The 24,233-nt window shown below is 45.4% G+C and overlaps 1 long non-coding RNA gene across 1 annotated transcript; it reads right to left on the bottom strand.

Moving 5' to 3' along the window:
• Positions 1-865: 865 nt before the first annotated feature.
• LOC135398130 (uncharacterized) lies at positions 866-24,013 on the bottom strand. Its single transcript, XR_010424007.1, has 3 exons — positions 23,732-24,013; positions 17,255-17,322; positions 866-1,525 (listed from the first exon to the last, which is right to left on the bottom strand). It is a non-coding gene; the product is annotated as an uncharacterized LOC135398130 (long non-coding RNA).
• Positions 24,014-24,233: the final 220 nt, after the last annotated feature.

Here is a 24,233-nt window from a genome sequence, read left to right on the forward strand (position 1 = left end):
AAGGAGCTCACGTGGTTTCCATCACGTCGGACCGACACAAAAGTCTTCCGGGCACACATAAAACAAAGGACCAGTGCGTGACAGCCGGTAGACTTGTTCATCAATCTCAGCCATCTCGTGCTGCCATGGCTTTTAATAGGAACTTCGTCCCCTGGTTTTCAAAGTGGGTGCTCGAAAGGGTTTAGTGCCAACTTAAGTGCAGTAAACGTGCTGTAGCAACGTACTCTTTCGAAGGAAAGAAAAGAGGCGAGACAGGAGCGGATCAAAAAGCAAGGCTCGATATGTTCATCGAATGCCATGACAACTGACCACTGTGGCGACGCCACAGTGGTCAGTGCGCGGCTTACCGCCGTATTCTTGCTCCGCCCTCGGGGATCCCTAGAGCCTAGTGCTGTTCAACGGGCTCTCTCACTCTCTGTGTTTCCGCCGTTTTCTCGCTCCGTCCTTGAGTATCCCTAGAGCCAGGGAACAGTAATAGTAACTGAAAGTATATTACCGGATCCTGGACCGGTAACGGTATGAGAAACAGATAAACACGTAGATCGTGTACCACTATTACCGGAAACGAAAATGATATTCGGTATTGAATTCGGATAATGGCTGTGTATATAAAAGAGGAAGACACCACACAGGTACAAGGTGTTGCACAACCGAACCTTGGGTACTTTCTTTTTGCTTTCCGTTCATGCATTTGTAGATGTAATTATCAATACCTTGCACAGTAATCTGAATACGAGTACAGAGTGAGAGCAGAGAACGTAGTTAAAGAGAGAACATGATTATCAGGCACGTGTCGTTCGGGGAGGGGGGAGGATATATTTATTAGGTGAAAGGAAAAAAGAACGGGGGAAAGGGCAGCCGAAGGGGACGTCCGCTTGCTATTCCGCAAGGAAATAAAATAAAAGAAGACTATGATAAATAAAAAAGAAAAGAGACAAGGACATAAAGGATAAACCAATAAACAGTGAAAGAAGGATGAGATAGATTAAAAACAAAGATGACAAAAGGTCGTGTCGTTCGGGAGCGGCAGTCAGTCAGGCAGTCATCGTTGCTCCGCAAGAGAGATAGAAGAGGTCCACCTCTTGCGGCGGCACCCAATACGACAGGGTGTCGATAGTTATGCAATCATGAAGGAACACCCTCCGGCACGGTGCCCATGCCCATGCTCAAAGCGACCAGAAGTGCCCAAGCAGGCCACTGGACTGGACCGCGCTCCTGCTTCGGGCAATGCAGTTTTCATTTTGAACGATCATCTTATTCTGTGAACTTGGTGTTGCGCTCGTCTCCGGAGCACACCGGCGCATGCGTATTAGCAGTCACAGCTTTCGCGCACCTCCAAGATGGAAGGGAAGGTGGCCGTTTGGTAGGTACCACCAAAACGCATTTTGAAAGTCCTGCCATATAGCGATGACCTAGGACTTCTGAACGTCATGCTGTAGTCCTACAGGTCTCTTCAGGGCACCTAGCTGTTCACAGCCGTACTTTCCTGCACAGTGCCTCCAGGCCTATGGGCCAGGGAACTAATCTGTGCAAATAAACAGAAAGATACCGTGTTCACTGCAAGACATTAAAAGCAAGAGCAACAGGAAAGAAATGCGAGACATTCAAGCTCATGTGCCCAGTGCTCTGCCGCCATGCTTTCGCGTTTCGTGCAAGTGCATACATACAAGGAGAGTAGTAGAAAGAGTAACAAAGTATGATCACACTGTGTGCTTCAAAAATTAAAAAGTGCTAGCGCAGTGCCTACAGGTTTGCACGTGATGTACGTTCATAGCTCCCCATCAAGCATCTCATTACCGGAAACAGTAACGGAAACATAACGGAAACGAAACTCAGTGGCAGGTACTGGAAACGAATAACGGAAAGGAAAATGTTCCAGAAACCGAAAAGGAAACTGTAACGAAAAATACTGCCGTTACTGTTCCCTGCCTAGAGCCCTGTGCTTGTGCGCTTCAAGGGGCCCTCGATCTCTCTTTCCTCCGTGTTCTCGCTCCGCCCGTGAGGATCCCAGGCGCCTTGCACGCTTCAAGGGGCCCTCTCTCTTTCTTTCTGCTGTGTTCTCGCTCCGCCCATGGGGACCCCTAGAGCCTTGTCCGCTTCAAGCGGCTCTCTCTCTCTCTCTCTTTAGAGAGAATACCCCTTTATGCGCACAAGGCTCTTGGGCTCTCTCTTTCCGCCGTGTTCTTACTCCACCCTTGAGGATCCTCAGAGCCTAGTACGCTTCAAGGAGCACTCTCTCTCCGACGTGTTCCCACTTCGCCCTTGGGCATCCCTAACCTAATGCGCTTCAAGACTCATTTTCTCTCTCTCTCTCTGCCGTATTCTCGCTCCGCCCTTTATGATCCCTAGAGCCTAGTGTCCTCCAAGGGGCACTCGCTTTCCGCTATACTCTCGCTCCGCATTTGAGGATCCCTAGAGCCTAGTGAGCTTTAAGGGCACTCTCTTTCCGCGGTATTCTCGCTACGCCCTCTTGGACCCCTAGAGCCTTGTGCGATCTCTCACACTCTCTCTATTTCCGCCGTGTTATCCACTTTTGAGGATCCTCAGAGCACTCTCTCCGCCGATGCGGATCCCTAGCCTAATGCGCTCCAAGAATAATTATCTCTCTCTCTCTCTGTCGTATTCTCGCTCCGCCCTTGAGAATCCCTAGCCTAGTGCACTTCAAGTTTGTGCTTCCTGACAGTGCTTCCTGAGCCTAGTGCACTTCAAGACACTTTCTGCCATTTTCTCGCTTTGAGGATCCGTAGGGCCTTGCGCGCTTCAACGAGCCCCTCTCTCTCCCTCTTTCCTGCTCCATCCTTGAGTATCCCTAGCGCCTAGTGCGCTTCAAGGAGCACTCTCTTTCCGCCGTGTTCTCACTCCGCCTTTGGGGATCCCAAGCCTCATACGCTTCAAGACTGATTCTATCTCTGTCGTATTCTCGGTCCGCCCTTTATGATCCCTGGAACCTTGTGCGCCTCAACAGGCACTTACGTTACGCCATATTCTCGCTTCGCCCATGAGGATCCCTAGAGCCTATAGTGCGCTTGAGGGGGCAATCTTTCCGCGGTGTTTTCGCTCAGCCCCCGGGAAGTTTGTAATTTCGTCCTTATTAACGGTCATTGTTTGCAAAGGCTATCACCGAATATATTCCGCCCAGTTTTTTTATTGGTTTTAGCGCCGCGAAGCAACTGTGGCTATGAGTGGCCTACAGATGTGGACAAACGGAGAGAGGAAAGCAGGAGAGCGTCGGGGATTAGTATGCGTCCTGGGCCGACTTCAGGGGGAACTGTGCGACATTCGTCTGGAAAGTCTTCGGAAAACCTAGGGAAAACCTCATCCAGCACAGCCGGCGGTAGGATTCGAACCCACCACCTCCCAGTATTCAGCACGACCTTGGTTAACACCAACGAGCGGACGCCTTAGCCCACTCGGCCATGCCGCTGGTATATTCCGCCCAGTAACTTCTAGGCAATCTTAGAGCGGAGCTAAACAATGTGCCTCGCATTTATTCGCATATGTATGGCTGTATTTATTTGTGCGGACAGCCATGTGGTCCTGGTATGGAACACCTCAAGGCGTGGACTACCCATTACAGCTCCTGCGGCCTTGACCATATCACTGCAGCTGCGGAGGCGGCTTGTATCCAGCCATCATCAACTATCCTGCCTATTACGTCACGTGCAACATCTCGTCTGAGCTCTATATCACATTTTGCTAACCGCAGGAAATGTAAAACATCAGAAGAGGTGACGGTATAGTGCATTCGAATTGATCACTCGTGTAGAAGAACCTTTTCCGCCGCCCTGTTAAAGTGTTACAACCTGTGTTAATGAACATTTGCTCGATCAAACGGGAAAAAAATAAAACAACATCAAGATCATCGTCCCTTGAAATCAACTTGTGAGCACCAGGCCGGTTTCTCGTGCTGTCACATTTAACGTAAGGCGAAGATACAGGCCTAAAAAAAGTCGAGCATATATATCGAAGAACGTGACCCAAATTTGCGATACATTTTGATAGATACACCCACTCATTTCAGAGAAGCCCGATTACGCAACACCGAGGAAAAAAGCGCCGGTTCTACTTTAAAAGGAAATCATTTCTTATACGAACCACTTCCCGTATCGACCCGCCAAATAGAAACAGTAAAAAACAGAGCGAAAGAGCGAACGCACGCAGGACGAAGGGGGAATTGAAAATATAACTCCCATAAATCTAGCGGACGAGTGCCGGCGTGATATCAGTGTGGCAAAAGCGTAGTACGCGCCGCGATTAACATGGCGGACAGCATGAGAACGGTGATGACCCCGCGAAATACATGGGTGCAGGTAGAAAAAGGTACCTATGTCACTTTAAGCGTGATAAGCGGGGTCTGCGCGGAGGACCAAATCCAATAACTCACTAGAAATCTCCGCAAAGTTTGTGACCTTGAAAACTCCATTATAAGAGCGATAGAAGCAGCGTAGAACAAGAAAAAAGAAAGTGTTACTCAGCAGTTAATGGAACACGTTCAAGTCGTCTAAGCAGTGCCGACTACGTTTTACGTTGATCACATATGATTTAATGAGGACGAAAAACAGACGAACAAAACAAAGAAAGACAAATGAAAACATGTCCCGAACCTGTAGAGGTGCGATTTCGGAGGAGTTCGCGAAATTCGAAGTAGTTCATCAAGGTCTGACAGCACTGCGCATGTGCGTCTATCTTTTCGCCGAATCTTAAGGCGTACATTTTCTGTCTCGCCAGACTACCACGTAGCGTTACGTGTATGCGATAGTATGATGTTAGGATGATGGAAGCTTGGGCTATATAGACAGATGAAGACCATTTCACTCATATGCGGTTCTGCCAACTCCTCACTTGGTTTCATTCGTCGCACTTTCTATATGGCCCCCTCAAACGTTAAACTGCTCCTGTACAGATTCCTCGTGCGTCCTAAGCTAGAGTACACTGCTTCGGTTTGGGACCCCGGAAGCACTAACCTTACTAACCTGCTAGAATCCATTCAAAATCGCGCAGCACGCTTTATCATGGCAAACTACAACCGCACAGCAAGTGTTTCCCTCATGAAGCAGTATCTATACAACTACTCCTACTAGCCTGTCGTCGTAAAGTTGCTCGCTTATCACTTTTTCATATAATATTCTATCATGAGGATCTCGTCCTCTCCTCTTACATATCATCGCCCACGTATACCTCCCACCGCTTGGGTCACTTCCGAAAAGTTAAAATCTATCACGCCAATACTGATTCTTTCTCCGACTCCTTTTTCATTCGCACCGCACGTGATAGGAACAGGTTACCGTGTGACATTGCTACCATACAGGATCTGCCCTCTTTTAGGGATTCCATTACAGAGTTATTTTCTGCATAAGTAGTGCTAAACCCATTTTCACACCCATGCTCTCCTGTTTTCCGGTTTCCATGTGCTATGTCTTATCATATGTTAGATGTTATATGTTAATTGTTGCTACTATTATTTATTTTGGGGCATCAGACTGCGGCTCTTTTGCAATATTCAATAATTTTCCACCATGTACCTTTACACGCTTACTGTCTTTGACCCTGCGGTGTGTGTTCATTGTTCATTCTTTGAGCGCCCAGTGCGCCTTTTTGTAACTGTTTGCATGTTTGCTCCATTTATGTATTCAAGCCCCTCTCCTCTTTTGTCCCCCTGTGGCCCTGAGGGTATTGAAAATAAATAAATAATGCAATGTGGTAAAAAAAGCAATGTGGTACAGCCTTACAACAACAACAACATAGATGAATGGATGATGATGATGTGGGATGTTTCCCTGCGTTGAGTGCAGGACCCTACCCCATTCCAAAAAGGTTCACATGAAAGGATGACGAGGGAAGGAAATCCCTACAGTTCGTGAAGGAGGCCGGTGGCCCTCAGAAAGGAAAGAAGAGCGCCAAGTGCACGGCACTGGTGTCCAGGGTTACTCCATGGGCCGAGAACTTTGCAGATGTTGAATGGCCTCTGATCCAGCATTTCAAGTTGAGATTTAAAGGCCCGTCGCTCGCGTACGTACTGGCTGCAGTCTTCGAGAATGTGTCGGATTGTTGCCGGTAAACCACAAGTTGCACACAGCGCCGTGGTGCTGTGGCCCAGCCTATACCGGAGTGCAGGGGTGAATGCGACGCTAAGTCGTAAACGACGCACTAGAGACGTAAAGAGGCGAGGGAAACCGCTTGGCATGTCAAATGAAAGCGTTGGGTCAACAGCATACAGAAGCGACCACCGGGTGATGTCATGACACCATTCCTGATGGGCCCAGGGCGACGTCAAAGCGGACAAGAGGGTTCCGACAAAACTTTACGGAACACTGTATTGGTGTATATAGTCATCTGAGCGACACGGTTGCTGCAAACATGAGTAGATAGACTTACGAACAGGTGACTGGGTACTCGACGCACCTCTCAGTAAGTGTGTCCACTCGCGTTCGCCGCTAGGGTGCCGCTGAGATCAAGAAATACGTCACTCTGGTGTTCCGTAAACTTTTGTCGGGATCTGTGCTACATGGATATGCGACGGCCGTAAAACATAACAGAAAATGAAGTCCCCGCAACAAAAAATAAAAACAAACCAGCTACTGAATGGAACCCTTCATACTCTGACAAGCATTCATCTTCACGTGTCAGAGTGAATCTTTGGTAAGTGGCGACAGGCTGTCCTCGCATGATCACATCAAGAAGCGCACAAGCGACGAAGACTACCGAGCGTATGTCTTAGTTGAGCGTATGTCGTGATGAGGGCTACAATCCCCATTTTTTTCTTTCAATCATCATCATCATCATCTTAGTGGAATTCGCCAGTAACAGATGTGATGTTCGTATATACGAGGACGTGCACGCAGCGCTATCACTGGATATTCAGAGTAGGTGGGAATGTGAGAGGCCAAGTACAAATGTCCGGTTATAACGATGAAGTGTCGCTGTACGCTAAAAATGTGCACCGAGAGTCTTTCTACAAAGTACAATTCGCAAAGGAATAGTGAAAAGGAGCTGTATCTCTAAGCTCTCAGTTCAGAGAGGGATATCCCAGCGTTAGAAAGCAATGACGTGTTTATTTCTGCATTTCTATGTTTTTGTTTCGGTTGACTGGGAATAGTTTCTGGCAACATATTGTGGCTACTTAAAGGGGTTGCGACACTTCTACCCAGGTTATCCCAGATAAACGTAAAACACTTTTCGTTTCACCGATGCGAACCTAATGTATTCCAAGTTTTACAGCGACACACACACACACACACACATATAAGGAGACGATGATGAGATGGAAGCGAAGTGGTTAATACAAGCGTAGGAAATTGGCACCGCAAAAACAAAAAAAAAATGCCGGAAATTCACACGGTTCTGACACCACAGCACTCGTCGCGCGCCGACGATGAGGCAACGCGAGAGAGGTGACGTGCGCTTGTAGCTACCAATGGAAGTGGCCGCAGCTCTCAGCTAGGTCTGTGACGTCGGTGCTTTGTCCGGCCGTGTGATCAAGGGTTTGTATCTCGCCAAGTACTCACTAATAATACTGTAGCAGCACTAGCTGCACCACCATCGCCTTGGCCACATGACCCTTTTTCTGCCCTGCCACCTCGCGCTCGCGAGATGCGAGCTAGTTACTTCTTCTTCCACTCGAGCGACCGGCCAGAACGGTCAATAAAATAGTCTGGTCCGACTTGACGCCTTTTGTCTCCTGGCCTCACTCAACACGCGACAATACTTTTTTCCTCAGTAGTCTGGAGTAAATGATAATAATGATGATGATGATTCGATTTTAATCCGCGCACAAGCAACTAAGGCAATGGTTAAAATTGTGATAAGTTAAAAAGTAGACGATTATGCTAAAAACAATATACTTGGCAAATTGAGATATAAACAATAACACTCTGGAGTAAAGTAGAATGCGTGCACGATTCTATAAAAACCACATCTATTCACTGACTCATTCATTCACAAAATACCCCTATCTGTACATTACCTGTTTTGCTTTATTATTTATTTATTTTTGTTTTAATTTTAAATGGAAGCCGACCTTTGTCTGGCTGACCTTACCTTCCTCATTTAATAAACTTTCAACCCCCCCCCCCCCCACACACACAAATCATCATAAACCAACATATTATGTTTGTGTATTCCTAACAATATGTCGTTATAACGTTAACAGTAGCACAACAACAGTACAAAACGTTTTATCGTTATATAGAGGTGACGTCGGTGTAACACCATAACGTGACCAAACAACGTTACTCAGGGACAGCAATAGGGAATTCTAGAATACATTACCCAAGCACCTTGGGGCCCGCACAGAAATGAGGACCCGTCACTGCGCGTGCGCAGAACCCAAACAATGCATTGGGGACGCCCAAAAGCACTGGTATCTTATCGAAAGCTCACTAATGTAATGCAATGCAAAGTCGCTCGGTCCGTTCAACAACAGAGCTCGACTTTGTCCCTCTGTTTAAAAATCATTCGTCAATTTCTCCTTCTGTTTCAGAACGCCTTCATCTGGCACAGAAAACACCACCCTTCACCGTCATCTACTTGACGTTGTCACGGCCACGAAGGATTGTTTATATCTACAGCGTCGTGCCAACAGTGACACATTTGGAGCCGTCACAATCTTTCAACTGAGCCAAACAATTCTGGCGCCTAATCGCTTGGAGTCTACAGCCTGTTGTGTGTGAATGCTCCAGAGGAACGGGCGCATATTTGGAAACCCGCCAGACGAAACGGGGGACAGATTTCGTGCTCCGGCAACGCTGAGAGCGGTACATGCAGATCAAACCCTTTACAGATAACCGTTAGTAAGCAGGGCGAACAAATATTAGCACATTAGCACTCACTGCGATCAAGGCAACGGCAGTCTGACAGCTAGGGGGAGAGAGAGAGAGAGAGAGAGAGAGAGAGAACCTTGAAGGTGGTCTTCCGCCAATAGGTTGAAATTTCCACCTAGTTGGAGCCGTGGAAACAGATTCGCAAGTACTGATTCGAGACACCTCATTTGTGTGAGCCATACGTCTACACAGCGAATTATTATTTTTTGAATATGATTTTGCAAATGGACGGTAATCTAATTTACCTCCACACATCAAAGGCCAAAGGGTAGCGCTTACATGAACAAGTCAAAGTGAGGCATATATATATCCAGGGATGGGCATAAATAAATTTTATGAGTATTTAAATATAAATACATAATACTTTGTTGAAAGGGGTATTTAAATACTCTTCATAAATACTTTTCAACATTAGTATTTAAATACAAAATATCAATACAGTATTTAAATACCGTAACTACTGCCATAAATACCTTGAGGAAGATGGTACCTGGGATTACAGAAATAATGATGATCATCATGACGAATCAGCAAGCAATAATAACATTTATTTGTTAGACTATCATGACGATTTTAATATTTGAAGTTTCTCGAAGACTGCATCTTTGAGGCATCTTCTGCTCAGCTGTACGATCAGTTTCGCAAAGGAGAACAGCATCTCCACAGGTGCATCGTACAACAAGGTAATCGGGCAGATGCGACCGTTGTCCGCAGCAACAGTGAAAAACCCCCCATCTAGAATGGTTGTCGCATGCGTATGCTGCGCAAACAAGGTATAACTAGGGAGTGACTTTTTCGGGTTAAATGCCTTTCTTAGATTCAGGGGGTAAATATCGGGCGCTATTTTTAAATCTGTAATTCGGGGAGAAATCGGGCGATAATTGTGTTATCGGGTGTTTTTGTTTCTCCTCTTGTCTATTAAGTCCTTCCTAATCTCTCTTTTTTTGTGGGATCGTGAACTTCCAGCGGTAATCCCCGAAGGCATAGACAGTGTTGACACACATGGGTGTATTGTTTGGAAAGTAAGCGAGCCATTCTTACATGTGTTACACGTGGCAACCTTTGTTCATCTTCAGTGGAAACATCACTTGAGGATTTCATAGTGACTGGAATTCGGGGAGAAATCGGGTTCAACCCGAACTGGTCGGAGATCAGTTCAGGGGGGGGGGGGGGGGGGAATAACCGGGCGGAATCGAAAAAGTCACTCCCTATCGAAATCGAAAAATTCACAAAGTCGAAACCCGAAAAAGTCACTCCCTAGGTATAACTGTGCCCCAAACTCGCCCTTCTTTGCGAAAGGTCAAATGCGGGGCAATTTTAGGGTAGGAACCAGTATATAGTGTATTTAGGGGTATTTATAAAGTATTTACAAGAATAAATACCCGAAAATTGGTATTTAAATATAATTAAATAAATTTTTCTAGTCTGTATTTAAATACAAAATATAAATACATGTATTTATATTTTAAATAGTATTTTAATTACAATGTATTTAAATACTGCCCATCCCTGTATATATCTCCATGTCATCATCATCGTCACCATCATGAAAAAACATACAGGCAAAAAGAAATTTAAAAAAATGTATAAAACGGGTGCTTATGCAGGTCCACACCACGACCAACTAGATTATAACGACCATGTCATAATCGGCAATTTCTATGAAGAGACCGTCCGCACGATCCGCTAGGGGCGCTACTCATCGGCCTGCGAGATCTACATCATGATTGGACATTGGGAATTTGAATTTTGAACGTGCAGAAGCGGACGTACGACTACCGTAGCAGACGACAGCAACAGCTCCTATGAAAACGCGTAGAATGATGATAATAATCAGCTTTAGAACGAAACATCTTCCGTGGAATATCTACCGCTTGTACAAAAATACTAAGGTAAGCTGAAGTACAAAGTATTGTAGAAGTTGAGGAAGCAATAAGCGGGCCGATGAGTAGCTCCACCGCTAGCTTCCAAATGCGGCTCTGGGAAGGGGTGCCAATGACATGGTCGTTATAATATAGTAAGTCGTGGTCAACACCTGTGTGGTTGTCTTTCAACGAACAGGGTTCTCTTGCGCTCGAAGTGTTCCCTAGCTCGAGAAGTTCCTGAAATGTAACAAGTTGAGTGCTACGAATTTTTCTGTTTTATTCTCCATTTACATTTTTGTTGGACTGCATAAAACGTAATTTGGAGTGCACAGGGAACGAGGCACATTTGTTAGTCTTATTCGAACGCGGTGGAACTAGCAAAAATGAATATTTCATCTATTCCGTTTCAAAGTGTATAGGCTTGTGTAGTTTCTCTTTCTTCTTTTCTGAGTAACGCGTCCAGGAGTAGCCAGTCCCGAGTGGCTCGGTACCATAGGTGGGGAGTAACGCGTTACAAAGTAGTGCGTTACCGGTAACGCGTTACATCCGAGTAGTGAAATATGGTAACGCACCACTTTTGGGAGAAAAGTAATGAGTAACGTAACGTCATTACATTTTTAACAACTAACGCGTAACGGCGTTATGCGTTACTGCGTGTTCGGGTCGGGAACTTGAAAGCTTGAGCGAGGATCGTGCCTGCAGAGTCCGGGAAAATCGCCGATTTTTTCTATTCATGTTCAACAGTGATAAGAAGGTCACGTCAACACCCACGAAGAACGCAAAAGAAGGGTTATTGACCTACCCTGGTTGAGATGTCACCTTTGTTTACCACCTCTGTTTTTCACTCCCTCTTGTATTTTTCGAACGAATGGGGCAAAAGCGGCAGAAAAATAGCCTCTACCCTCTGAACAAGTAACAAAGTACCAAGGAATTGGCTGTTTGAATTTGTACTGTATGAGATAAAAGGTCACCGTCTCTATCAACCTTGACAAGGAGCACTCACCGGTCATTAGGCGTCCTCTCAGCCCAACGGGCGAAGCTCACAGATGAAAATTTTGAACATGAACTACTTCTGCGTTGCAATAAATCGCACATGTAAGTTGTGTTCATGCGTGACCCTTGTTTGTGCCCAACATTGCTTGTCTTGATTTGCGGAATGCACTTATGTGACTCAACCAAAAATGGTACATATTATAAGGACAACTGGTGAAGTAATGCAAAAGTAACGGCATTACTTACCAGAAGTAACGGCGTTAGTAACGCGTTACCTACTACCGCAACAGTAACGAATAACGTAACGCGTTACTTTTCGAAAAAGTAGTGGGTAACGGTAGTGCACCACAAAATAAAAGTAACTTCCCCACCTATGCTCGGTACTAACATCTCTTTTTTTTTTCCTTTTAGAAATCAAATCAATCAATAAATCAATATTTCTGGCTACCCGTAGCTGTATACAAGAACAAGTACATGACGTCTCAATGGGCGAAACGTCTGTTTCGTTTGTCGTCAAATATTTTACATCTCATCCTAATCGATTTCACGGCTTCGAGCTGCTGACTCAGACGATGGATTCCACTTCTTGTCTGCGGGCATTCAGTTTCAAAATTCAAAGCTCACCGAAGCACCTTCGACAGTCATAACAAGCAATGGTTCATATTAGAGAGTTTTAGAGTACATCGTACGCTATCGCCTTTGCGTACGTAAGGGTAGCGCCGGTGGTTCAGCGCACGCGCAAAACAGAGTTTCGCGCAGGGCACAGAACCACTAACGCTATCCCTTACGCACGCAAAGGCGATAGCGTACGATGCGCTAAGTTTTAGTAGTGAGTTTTAGTATACATTACGCTGTCGCCTTTGCGTACGCAAGGGATAGCGTTTGTGGTTCTGCGCACGCGCAATACGTAAACAGAGCTTTGCGCATTGCGCAGAACCACCATGCTATCCCTTACGTATGCAAAGGCTACAGTGTACGAAACTCACTTATGGTGAGTTTTTGTGTATCGTACGCTATCGCCATTGCGTCGTAAGCGGTTGCGTTGGCTGTTCTGCGCACTCACAGAACATATAGAACTTTGCGCTATAGCAGAGAGCATAGAGAGCTTTGCGCATTGCGCTGAATCACCACCTAACGTACGCAAAGGCGACAGCGTACGATATATTAAAAACTCACTATTGTCCGGGCGGGGGGGGGGGGGGTGAAGTGGGGATTCGCCGCTTTCGTGTTGCGTGCGCCCACGGAGACGTTCCTTGCACATGATAGCAATTGACGTTTTGAGGCTGACAACATCAATTGCCATCATGTTCAACAGATGCCGCTTGCGTCGATCCCGTCGCATGAATGTGTGTATGAGTGAGAAGACATGCAAGAGTGAAAGGGGGATGAGTGAGAGAGTGGTTGGTTTGTCCCTTCAGATGACGCGCCCTTGGAAGTCGCCGGGGAGGTGTGTTAGCTTAGCTCAATTTGTAGAGCCCTGGACCGGTAATCCAGAAGATGTGGATTCGAGTCCTACAGCTGGCTAACCTTTTCACTGACTTCCTTCTTTCATCACGTCCCTTGCGTTTTGAAGAATGCCCTCACTTTGAAACAGCCGTGGCAGCGCGGTCGCGGCGAAGGGCGATCAGTGCACGAAAACAGCCTGATCGCAGTCGTAAAATGTTGTAAAGTCGTCTGCAAAACAGCAGGACACGTCTCTTTGGCGCCATGCGCAAATAACTACCTTCTGCGACATAGTCCTCTGAATGCGAAGTTGCCGACTTCTTACTTCTTCTTTGCTTCTGCTTTCGTGCTTTACGAAGCATCTGCATATTCAAGATGATAACAAGGGACACCGTGTATCGATAGAAGGATGCCAACTTCTGCTTATATATTCTTTCGTCCGGAATGACGTCTTCTATAGGTATCACGCGTAAAAAATAACGAGTGAGTGCGCGGAATCTCAAAACGTGAAACAGCTCATCCTTCACGGCCGAAGAGCAGCCATTTCAACATTCCGTCTTGCCCTCGCTAAGCAACCAACACAGAGGTGATTACCGCGATAGCTGCACAGAGGCAAAGAGTCGCAAATATTTTTCCTCTTTCATCCTCCCTTCGTGTCACGAAGTGTTTGATAACCTTGCTAGATTGGTTCGAAATTTTTATTTTTATTTTTTCAACACCTTTCACTAGCAGCGCTTCACGCGTACTACGCGATGAAGCTGGCGAAAGAAAAGGTCGTATTCACGGTGCATGATTAGCGAGAGGTGTGAGGTGATAAGGCGGAGCAAAAGACAAGCACGACAGGCAAACCCTGTTATTACGTGCCAGTTGTAATATTCTTCGGCTGTTCGATGCCTTGAGGACAAGGAAATGACGTATTAATAGCTACCATTACTTAGAAAAAAATATTCGAGGCTTTATAAACACTTTTCGTTTTCATTTTCACAGCGGACGAATCACGTTTTGCGCGACTAGTCATAAACACAAAATAAAATTGTTTTTTGCGCGACGATAGATTCAGCGTATATCTTGGTTGAATTTTTTACTTTCAAAGGAGAGTTATTTCTTTAAAATACTATCAGGAGCACAAGGGCAAAGACTAGCGACAAGGATGCGGGAAACTTGGACGAAAGAGGGTCAAATGGAGGAGGGGCAAATGAGGGAAAAAATTTTGGGTCAATATGGTGATGTTGCACCAGAAGGGTATTTTCCCCCAAGATTTTACGTGAAAAAAAGAAGAAAAAAAAAAGTCGCCGTAAGATTGTGCGTCACTTGCGCCCTGGCTTGGTCACGTACAGCACCAGTGACAACTGCGAGCTTCGGAGCTTTGCGTGCGCAAGGCGCGGACAGTACGCCCGCGTCAGAGGTCGCGCGTGCGCAGGCCAAAGTTTATTGTGAGTGGCGCGCAAAGTTGTTTGCGTCTGGGAGTGCGGAAGTGTGCGTCGTGTTGTATTTACCAGATAGAGCAGTAACACCATTTGTGTTTCGTGGGAGAGAACGTGGTGCTTAAATGGTCTGCAACACTTCGTCCAAAGCTATATATGCAAATAAATGTGAAACATATTTATTGTCATGCGACTGTGAACCTACACTCCAAGCTTTATATAATGCAAAATTTACTTTTAAATAGAGGTTAGGCTGCTATCCATAGTTGCTTTAATTCGAAACATCCTAGCAATTTCTTATTATTCAACAGCAAACACAATTAAGGTGCACACAAACAGAACAGTGATTAATGTAAACGTATTTTTATTCGCGACGTACCAATTTTCGCGAATCGCGCATTCAGCCATTTGCGAAGTTATTCGCGGGTATTTAATTTCGCGATTCCAGAGCTGGTTTCATCTCGCTCTATAAACGCCATGCTGTGTTCGCTGGTACAATTTTTTCGCGATTTCTTAGCGGTCGCCAAATTCGCGAAAATTAATACATCGCGAATAAAAATACATTTACTACTTCTTACTTTCTTCTATGCTTCTTACTATACTATACTTACTTTACTTACTTATTACTATACTTACTATACTTCTTACTTCCCGCAAAAAAAGAAAAATACGAAAAAGCGATGAGGTATTATGCAGTGCGAGACTGGCATATTTTGCTATCATAACATAATGACCGCATTCAAACTAAGTACCGTAATTTCACGCGTATTAGCCGCGGCTTATGCGCGATTTTTTTTTCTCACGGGCGCTCTGCGGCTTATCCACCGGTGCGGCTTATCTGATGACTATTTTTTCCTGGTATTTTCCCCATACGCCGATTTTAACGAAAGGCCCGACAGTGTCTCTGGAACAGCACTGCCCTGCCGATGCACGAACAGTGCGTAACAGGGACGGGTCCACACTCGAGTAGATTGATATTCCTGATGCATTCCCCCAAGCAGCTTTAATGAATATTGTGACAGTGATTCACGTCTTCTGGAAGACCACTGACCCCTCAATCCACGAAAAACGCCCAACAAGGGCACAATTCGATCTGTGGTCTCCTTTGTCGCACAAATCAGTCGTCTCGTATTGCCCGCGGCTTATCTGCGGGTGCGGATTATCTGCTAGAAAATTTTCAAAACGTCCCTAAGAACGCGTCCTGCGGCTTATCTGCGGTGCGGCTTATACGCGTGAAATTACGTACAGTAACAAGGAGCACAGGGAAACAGATGAGTTCACCCTCGAGTGAGCAAAGCATTGTCGCCGTGGAACTTCACTTTTACTCCCACTGTTTCTGTCTTACGTTATCCTCCACTTCGAACTCACATCATCATAAACATACCTCCTCCAAAAAACCGCCTCCTCCGAAAAACCGCCAAACCAGTAAATTTGTGCCGCCCAAAAACAACCGAGACACTTTTTATCCTCATGGCAGTGAGGCCGAAAGAGCAGGATATCAGAAGAACGATTTTGGTGTAATTGGCATGGCTTCAGAAAGCAAGTCATCATGTCTCCCTGTTTCATGCCAAAATAACCGGGGGGGGGGGGGGAACCTGCGTGGCCGTTTACTGTGAGTCGTATAGCACGGTGGAACCCAAAGTTAGGTTGAAAAAAATGAAAGTGTGTGAAGGTCTTGTTATGTGATTCAGAAACTGCTGCCTGCCAACTGCGTGGAACGCGCAAGTCTGTGACACTGTGTCGATTCAAAAGAGGAGACGGATTGGCTGGATGAGTTTCCCGACTTCGCACTTGCTCGAGTTTTGGAGTACTTCTTTTTTTTTTTCTCGCGCTCCTTTGGTTCTTTTATTTGTCTGGTTATTCGAGGAATAAGAGTAAGGAGTCTGAGGGCACGTAGTCTGTCATGGTCACGGCGATTAATCGCCCCGTTAGCATGTAAGTGCTACTCGCAGGGCAACTGCGATATACTAGTGCGATGTACTGGGAAGGATATACTGGTCTGGGTAAATGCTTAGAATTACAGACGGGAGTCATTCAAATAAACGTTGCGCAGATTTCGACGGAGAATAATATAACATGAGACAATTGATGTTCTGAGGCTGTAACACATAGAAAGGACAAATACAAGGACATTTTGGTAGAGCCCTGGACCTGTAATCCAGAAGACGTGGGTTCGAGTCCTACAGCTGGCTAACCTTTTCAGTGACTTCCTTCTTTCATCATCAAGAATATAACGTTTCGGCCTGTTTTTTTTTTATGTATGTTTGTTACCGTTTGAAGTGCAACAACAACAAAAGATGAAATGGATTAACACGACGCGTTTTTTGACAGCAAGCGTGAGTATAATTTACTTGGACAATGCGCTTTGGTTGGGCCCGATAGAGGTCAAACGCTTATTATCACCAAACGCCCGTAACCGCCGAACGCTCATTATAACAGGCGCAACAAAATTTATCAGCGGGACACGAGACGTTATACGAGGGTTGCAAACAAACAGCAGAAACATTTTAACAACCTCCCTTCCGCTCATGGCATTCGAAACAAACAGTGGCTTGGTTGCAAGCTGGCTTCTATATTTACGCCATTGTAACATTCCTTCTCAGCGTGCCGTGTTGTAGCATGTTATCAGATAAGAGCCACGTTCATGCGTGTGGCTTGGAACATCGCGCCGTTCTTTCGTTGCAGAACATTCCGTTTGGTTTCCGCTTACCTTGTTAGGAAGTTTGTCCGGTTCAAATGTCGGTTGTGGCGTCGGTGCTACAAGTCGCCGCTGAAAAGCTAAGAAAACAATATAAATTCATTAAAAACTGGGTTTGGCTTGCTCTGGGTTAATCCTCTATACCTTAACAATATCGTTTGCAACCAACTTCGAAAATATTGAATTTTAGTGAATCGTACTCTATATCGCTACAGGCGTGCGCGGATAACATTGACGTCCTGGACCCGCATCCGCACTGCACGCGCGCATGTAAGATCCGCGATCGCATTCGAAAAAAATCAAACACGACGAAAATGTTATCTTACAAACGTTTTCATTTTTCTACATGCACAACGCTCAGGAACACCGACACCATTTTGGGTTACAGTCGATACCCGTTCATATGAGCACGACCGTTACCGCAGATATTGGTCATAAAACGAATGTTAACGAACCGTATACGACACACATCATAGAAAAACGGGTTCCGGAAAAAATGGCCCCGGAAGAAATGGTCCCGAAAAACCGGGACCGGAAGATCAGATCAAAAGATGGCCATATAGAGCTATAAGTCATGTCTCGATTATCCGGACACCTCCGGAGTCGTCCCTTTTCGTCTGGATAACGAATTCCGGATAACTGAACCAAGCAAACCCCCTTCCGGGGAAAACCGAAAAATTTGGGAGTTGCTCCCCCCAGAAAAAGAAACGAGAAAAATATCATTACTTCAAAAATTGCTGTTGCTTCAATGCTGCTTCAAATCACCCTGCTGTTGAAATAGAGGTAATGTCTCAGGAAGTTTGTCCCGCGCACATGTTTTTTGTGTTTTTGCGAATGTCTTTGGCATAGGCCAAAAGACAGGCAATGCTTCCGGATTGCCTGGACATTGACGTTCACATGTGGATTTCTTGCGCCCGGTGCATAAGGGGCACCTCTTCCGCTTATCGTCTACCATCTCTACCGTGTGCCCTCGCACACCAAAAGGGAGTGACCTCCGAAGAAAGGGGAGTCAAACAGTACAGAATGCCCCGGTGAGATATGACTCTTTTCCGGAATAATGCGAACACAGCACATGCCAGGGACAGACGACGTTGACACTTTTCCGGATAAGCGAATCAGAATGACCTAGGTCCTGGAAGATTGGTGCCCGCGTACTTGCTGTCCGGATACGGACAACGATTTCCGGATGACCGAGACACAATCTAATGGTAGCAGGTTCGTTCACGGTAATATAGTCCGGATAACGAGTTTTCCGGATATCTGAACTCCGGATAAGCGAGACATGACTACTCCATTTAAACGTGTTATGAGTTTCAGTGTAATGACATTTCCTCGGGTCACAGCCTGACCGTGCTAGCCAGACCAAGTCCTCGCTGTGATGCTCCTCATTGTATGTATTTTCACCAAATTACTGCGAGCATTCGGGGATAGAATACCGCCCGTGGCGAAGGAGCACACCAATCAGCATCAGCATCATAATAAAGCTGAGTATATCTGTATCTTCGCCTCCTGTGTGATTGCCTCGAGCTCAACGGTATTCCGGACGAATTTCTTTGCCGCCTCGACATACGGGTTACACACATAAAAAAGAAAAAGAGGACAAAGAAGGAAGGAATGGGAAGAAAGATCTTAAGAAAAGAAAAGAAACTAAGAAAGTTGCGAAGTGATCAAAGAAATGCGCTTCTCGGCAGCGTAATTCGATGCCGCCGAAACAGAGCAAGGCATAATATCGCGGAAGACGAAACCGCCGCAATTAAAGTTGAAGAAGAAAAAGGAAAAACTGCCGGTTTTCCTATATACGTTGCCTCTCTTTTAACGACTCTCTGACTGTAACACGATATCGTGGTCGGGGCCAATTATTCAAACTCTTATCAACGTTGAAGCATCTTAATAGTGGCGCCATTTGATCCACGGTGGTGCAAGAGAGAACGCGCATAGAAAAAAAAAAAAGAAAAAGATGAAGATCCTCTTCGCGGCTAATTACTGCGTTAATGTGAAGATGGAGGGGAGGTGATTATCAAAATGCAAGGTCCGTGGAAGGTAGACAGACGAAGCCTCCTGTTTGTGGGAATCAAGATTACATTCCTTAGGCCTGTGATGGCTTATTATCAGTGGCGAAGATTTCCAGGCATTGACTATTAAGGACAAGTTGGTAGTGTGAGAGATAAAGGGAGAAATACAGTGATAGCAGCATGGGCTATGGGCTACTCGAGCTGCGGTGCACAGACTTTTCTCTGGCCACTCTGCTCGGCCCAGTACGCCATCCCACACAGCGGTCTGTGACGTTCTTCAGCGACACAGGCCTCATGAACAGCTTGTGAACTCAAGTCCTCATTCTTCAGTGCCCCACCCTCACCCTCAAAGCATTAACCTCATCTTTGTTTATTTTTAAAGTCATCTTATGCTTTAATCTATCTCATCCTTCTTTCGGTGTTTGTTAGTTTATCCTTTATTTCCTAATTCTTTTGTTTTCGTTTTATTTATTTTATTCTGCTTTCAGTATTATTCTTTTTTCTTTTCGGAATAGCAAGCCGACGCCCCGTTTGGCTCACCATTCCTCCCTTTCTTTTTTTTTCTTCTCTGTTCTAGTAAATAAACCTTTTCTCGGGTTCTGTTTTTTTCACTATGTACAAGCTGGCCTGCACCCTTGCCCTTTTGCCATAAACCCCCCCCCCCCCTCCCCGAGATTAACAATGCTAACCTCCGCTTGTTTACGATGTACGCATAATCGTTCCTCGATGTTTATGTTTACAGGCGCCTTTCTACTTAAGACTGTTGTTGGTGTGTATTTCTGAATTACACGAGAGACAAATGAATAAAAATGAAGAGCAGATAGAGGGAGAGAAAGAGGCGGAAGAACACAAAAACAAACGTACGTGCAAACAATACTAAAGGTATACAAAACCTTGCAGTAAAAAGGAGAGGAAAGACCTTAAGATATAGTAGATTTCAAAGGGAGAAAAAAGGAACAGAAAAGCTCCCACTCTTTTTAGGTGGCCATTCATTTCAATCAATGCACGCGTCAAGAGCCGACGTGGTGGCACATTAAGTTTGACAACCCTTCCATAATTCCTTATATGTTCCGGCTCATGAACAGCGTCTTTCAAGCAAATGACTTCCCTGTCGTATATACCTGAAGCGGGCGCAGCGCTAAATACGGAGACGTGCGGATCTACGACAGCGTGGCGTATGGGTATACCTGTGTTTTTCCGCTACAGAATGGAGCGTATAGGAAAAGCCGAAGGATAAATGGTTATTTCGGTGAAGAATCTGACGATGAACCTCCCCACTCTTCCTCTCAATAATTCAATTCTTCTCAAAATAAAGTCGTTGTTGTTCTGCCCCGGGTGGTGGGTATATAGTTATCGGGTGGGGAGACGCGATATGTCTGAACAGAAACTGTTCATCTACAGTCTAAAGAAAAGAACAGGAGGTAAACAGGGGAGCAATTACAGCTTCTAATCCCTTAGAACGCAATTAATCCCCGCCGATGTAGATGTTGACAAAAAAAATAATAATAATAGGGAGAAATTGAATTCGCCGCACGACAGATTCGGCTACTCCTCTAAACAGATCCCCCCCTGTAAAAAATCCCCCCCAGAAAAAATATCAAAGAAAAACCAGCGGCTTTCGCGATAACTATCGGCCAAAGGCCATATCACCCGTCAACGTTGCGCATAATGAGTCACATAGTACTAATAGACTAACACCAACTCACACCTCTCAATAAATGACACAAGTGCTGACAACCGTTTAATCACCCTGACCTCGAAGTTTACTCCTCAGCACTAGAAATAGTCCGTAAACTTCGCATAAATTTGCGTGCATGATGTACTCCCAAAAAGGACTAACAATTGTGGCTACAGTCTCCAAAATGATCAAAAATCACTCCTTTTGTTTCTTGGCGTGCACTTTGCACCGTCCTCATAATTGGCAATAAATGGTCACAGTGAGATCAAAATTACAGCATAGGTTGAAAACGGTGAAAACGGGAGTTTTTCGGCACCAGGTACCCCCCCCCCCCTCCCCTTTACCCTCGTGAAAGACGCTACCAAATGGTATAAGAGCGGTAACCTAGCGAGGCGCCAGCGGCATGTCAAGCGTACACCAGCATGCAGCAGCCACATTTGCTCAATGATGCAGCATACCCCCGAAGTTATGCTGAAGGATGGGAGAAATTTAGTGTTGTCGCGAACTAGCCGGAGTTCGAGCTTGCACAGGTGTTCCAAGAAAATGGAACTTATGAAAAAAAGTTCGTCGAAAAATCCGAAGTGGTCCAACATGTCTGCGCATGCGCCACGCCCAAATCTGCAATTTACATATATGACAAGTTTTTGATAAACCCCATCGGAAAACGTCCTAATACTGTGTATATGTATATATATATATACATATATATATATCTTGAAAAGTTGGAGTTGGATCGGACGGCTACGTAATTATAGTTGAAATAAATGGGAGACAGAAGACGAAAGTAGGGGAAGTAACAAAAAAGGGGTTTATTAAAACTTAAAATTTAGCTCTTTTGTCCCGAAGAAGGCGGAGCTTCCGCCGTAATGTAGACATCCTCCCTAACTTTTATGATTTTTAAGTTTTAATAAACCCCTTTTTTGTTACTTCCCCTACTTTCGTCTTCTGTCTCCCATTTATTTCAACTATATATATATATATATATATAGTGGCGAAACACGTGTCCTCTGGTGCTGCCGCATCGTTCCATGAGTATCTATATATATATATATATATATATACACAAAGGAAAAATAGCCTAAGCTCTGTAGCTGCACGTTGAGCACATGTTTACAATTTGATCGTGCCCTCCCAGCCAAGGACAGCTGTTTCGGTCTACTTGGACCTCGTCAGCCTGGCGCAGGGAAGTGACACGATCTTGGATCGGCGCAACAGTGCGTCTCGGCGAGACGCACTGTTGCGCCGATCCAAGATCGTGTCACTATAGTGTCACTTCCCTGCGCCAGGCTGACGAGGTCCAAGTAGACCGAAACAGCTGTCCTTGGCTGGGAGGGCACGATCAAATTGTAAATATATATATATATATATATATATATATATATATATATTTACAATACAAGAAAAATGTTTTCTTTCCGACATGCCTTCCGGCATTGCACAATAGAGGCATGCACACCGACGCCCAACGCCTGATTGTCCAAACACTGCTCGTAACAATCGAAGCGGTATAAGCGCTCGCTCATCCTCGTGCTCGTCGTCGAGAACACGGGTTGCGCTTCAGATGGCACAGGAGAGAGTTTTCCACACTCCAGTCATTTCATTCGACGTTCAGATTCCATTTCCAACAAAGTACCCACGCAGAAAGGATAATGCTTTGGTTGCCCCCAGGTGTCGCTAGAGTACTGATTGTTTTTGACCCGTCAATGCACTATTACAATTCGTAACATAGAGGTAATGACATTTAGAAAGACACTTTCTTTCCTACATGGACCATAAAACTCAGTACGTCGTACAGCTTTGTACGTCTTTCATCCTTTTGCTCGGAAATGACATGGAACCGTGGTTCGACCTCGAACTCTGCCGTTGGAAAAAAGTTAGGGACATCCCTAGACTTCTAATCCTACCCTGTGTTGTCCGAACATAAATACTGCAGAGGCGGAGTGAACACTTAGGACAAACACAACGTTTAACCCTCACCAACGCCCAAGGAAAGTTTTCGTCAACAGCCTTCCTTCTTGCCATCGGAAATCAGGGATACTCCCTCTTATCCGTTCAGTCCAAGACAAAGTAAAATTGCACCTTCGTCACAATACTGGATTTCCCACGATATAAGACCAGTGATTCATGTTCAATTTATTTTCTCTACTTAGTTGCCAATGCACACAGTTTGTGCTTGTATGTTTGTTGCTGCCGTTTGCAGTGCTTTTGTTTGTTCTTGTTGTATACTATTGTTAATTCACCATTGTACTGCTTCTTATTTATCTGTTATTTATATCCATGTATATTCTGTACTTTGCTTTAATATTTCTTGTCTTTGTTTCGGGACAGGGCCTTCAGGACTGTTGCATGACATAATTTGCTGACGCATACGAACCTCTCCAACGTAAAGCTAAGCAATACTAAAGCCCTTGCCAGCTTCTGTAGACGTCAAGTACACAAAGGCAAGATCTAACTATATAAAGCGGCGTTGGAACCACCGATAATTCCTGGTATCCTCAGAGACTCCAGACTTCCGGCATTCTAACCCAGATGAGCCGCACGGTATACAACTGCGGAGAACATGGAAGCGGAAATCCAAATTTAGTGAAATTATTCCTGCGAATTACGCCCGTACGTTGGAATTCGCGAATCATTTAGGACGCGAAATTAACCACCACACAGCAACCTATTGTGCACACTCAACAGGACGTCTTCTGCGTAGAGACGCAAGCCTCTGATACCGCCTGTATTGCGCCGCGCGCGATTGTTGTTTGACGCTCGAAGGATAGCTTCGAAAGATTCTCTGTCAAATAGGCTTACCGTGGAAGGGCCATCGCAGGAAGCGACGGCGAACACACGTGCACAAGCGAAGAGTTCACCGATCACTAAGAGGACAGGTAACCATAAAACTAGCTGCCCCGATGGCACAACCTGGATGAGCTAGAACCTATGAGCGTGAGACCGCGTGAGCGTTTGTGGGAGCGAGTTGCCACATGATCTTGTGTGTTGTAGCGCCGGCGTCCCCTGCGTAGTAAATCAAGGGTATCACGGCAGGGTGAACAACTGTCTTGCGAATATCACATTTCAGGCACAACCTGTCAAATTCGCGGTTATCGACAGATGTCGCGCTCCTAAAAAATGGCAATTCGATACTTGATAAAGAGATTACGTTATCTGTTCTACTGGAAAGGTTTCCCCAGGCAATGCATCCCAAGCAGCACAATGTACTGAAAGTCGGGTGCAACAGGGGTGGACGGTACGTGTCTTATCAGTGTTGTTTGGTTTCACGAGTTTGTTCAAGGCCTTCCACCTACCCGTCCAC

The sequence above is a fragment of the Ornithodoros turicata genome, chromosome 6 (assembly GCF_037126465.1).
Source record: "Ornithodoros turicata isolate Travis chromosome 6, ASM3712646v1, whole genome shotgun sequence".
Taxonomy (NCBI): Eukaryota; Metazoa; Arthropoda; class Arachnida; order Ixodida; family Argasidae; genus Ornithodoros; species Ornithodoros turicata.